Below are 1964 nucleotides of genomic sequence, written 5' to 3'. Positions count from 1 at the left end.
GGGGGGGGGGGGGGGGGGGGGGGGGGGGTTGGGGCCAGACAGACACCGACACAAACACTTAAAGGAATCACATGTTCATGTGTTTCTTTTAATGACAGCAGTCAATATAACAACTTAATAATTTTATCCGAAATTCCATTTGAATTTTTCTGGATTTCGTCTTTTTTCCGTATACATTTTTCTGGACTCCTTTTTAATGGTTAAATTAAATTGTATTAATCAGAAATCATGTCTAATTAATTAAAATCATGAAACTTAAACAATTTAACATCAATTCATTAAATGTGTAACAAAAATTACATGTTTAGGGCCCTATTATGTTTTATTTTTTCCAACCTTAAAAAAAGCATAAAAACAATAGCCTACAATAGCCTTATGATTTTTCCCCCCTCAGAAATTCTGTGTTGTGTATTTAAAATTTTCTGTTGATCAAATTAAGGCATAAAACATTAATTTAATTAATTTAATTTTTTAATTAATGAAAATTTAACATTTTATTTTTTGGCAAATAAAGAGGATTTAATATTACAATTAAAACATTGAAGAAATATTGCATGATTATTCCTTAAAAATAAGGTTTTAATAATTTTAGTAGTAGTAGTATTAGTATTACATACATTCTACTGAACAATATTAATGTATTTTTGCCACAATGTCTTCAAGTTAAACCAAATTTTTATTTTGTCGGGTTTCCGTGTGTATATGATATGACATGAGGGTAGTTTTACTCAAATTAAACTTCAAATTCTTCAAAGTCAAATTCTCATGAAGTGACTCTCAGAGCAGTTAGGGAGATTCTCATGTATTTAATGGAAGGTTACCAACATTCCTCAAAATATCTTCTATTGTGTTCAGCAGATTAAACTCATAAAGGTTTGGAACAAGTGGTGGGTGAGTAAATGACGAATGAATGTACAGTGGGGAAAATATTTATTTGATCCCCTGCTGATTTTGTAAGTTTGCCCATTACAGAAGGGCCTGTAATTTTTATGGTAGGTTTATTTTAATTAATAGAGACAGAATACCAACCAAAATATACAGAAAAAACACATTATATAAAAGTTAGGGATTGATTTGCATTTCAGTGAGTGAAATAAGTATGTGATTCCCTACCAACCAGCAAGAATTCTGGCTACCACAGATTGGTGATGTGCCCATGTGGAACACAGATTAGTCCTGTCCCTTTAAGAAGTTACTCCTAATGTCAGCTCGTTAGGTGTATAAGACACCTGTCCACACAATCTGTATCTTCCATTCCAACCTCTCCCACCACCATGGGCAAGACCAAAGAGCTGTCAAAGGATGTCAGAGACAAGATTGTAGATCTGCACAAGGCTGGAATGGGCTACAAGACCATCAGCAAGAAGCTTGGTGAGAAGGAGACAACTGTTGGTACGATTATTCGGAAATGGAAGAAATACAAAATAACCATCAATCGGCCTCGGTCTGGAGCGCCGTGCAAGATCTTGCCTCATGGGGTAAGGATGATCATGAGAAAGGTGAGGGATCAGCCCCGAACTACACGGGAGGAGCTTGTTAATGATCTTAAGGCAGTTGGGACCACAGTCACCAAGCAAAGCATTGGTAACACACTACGCAGCAATGGACTGAAATCCTGCAGCGCCCGCAAGGTCCAAAGAACATCTAAATGATTCCAAGAAGGCTTGGGAGAAAGTGCTGTGGTCAGATGAGACCAAAATTGAGCTCTTTGGCATTAACTCGACTCGCCATGTTTGGAGGAAGAGAAATGCTGACTATGACCCCAAGAACACCATCCCTACAGTCAAGCATGGAGGTGAAAGCATTATGCTTTGGGGCTGTTTTTCTGCTAAGGGTACAGGACGACTTCACCGTGTTGAGAGGCAAATGGACAGGGCCATGTACTGTAAAATCTTGGACAAGAACCTCAGCTAGAACACTGAAGATGGGTCATGGATGGGTTTTCAAGCATGACGATGACCCGA

The 1964-nt window shown here is 37.6% G+C and overlaps 1 protein-coding gene and 1 long non-coding RNA gene across 10 annotated transcripts in view; one reads left to right on the top strand and one right to left on the bottom strand.

Moving 5' to 3' along the window:
• The window catches only part of LOC107552172 (uncharacterized), a 33406-nt gene that overhangs the window by 12184 nt on the left and 19258 nt on the right, over window positions 1–1964 (bottom strand). The window lies entirely within an intron of this gene.
• The window catches only part of LOC107552173 (uncharacterized), a 19515-nt gene that overhangs the window by 2602 nt on the left and 14949 nt on the right, over window positions 1–1964 (top strand). The gene's annotated exons all lie outside the window — the stretch shown is intronic.

The sequence above is a fragment of the Sinocyclocheilus grahami genome, unplaced genomic scaffold, assembly GCF_001515645.1.
Source record: "Sinocyclocheilus grahami isolate Dianchi unplaced genomic scaffold, SAMN03320097.WGS_v1.1 scaffold442.1, whole genome shotgun sequence".
NCBI lineage: Eukaryota > Metazoa > Chordata > Actinopteri > Cypriniformes > Cyprinidae > Sinocyclocheilus > Sinocyclocheilus grahami.
Note: the sequence above shows the minus strand (reverse complement) of the source record. Positions and strands in the feature narration are given on the sequence as shown.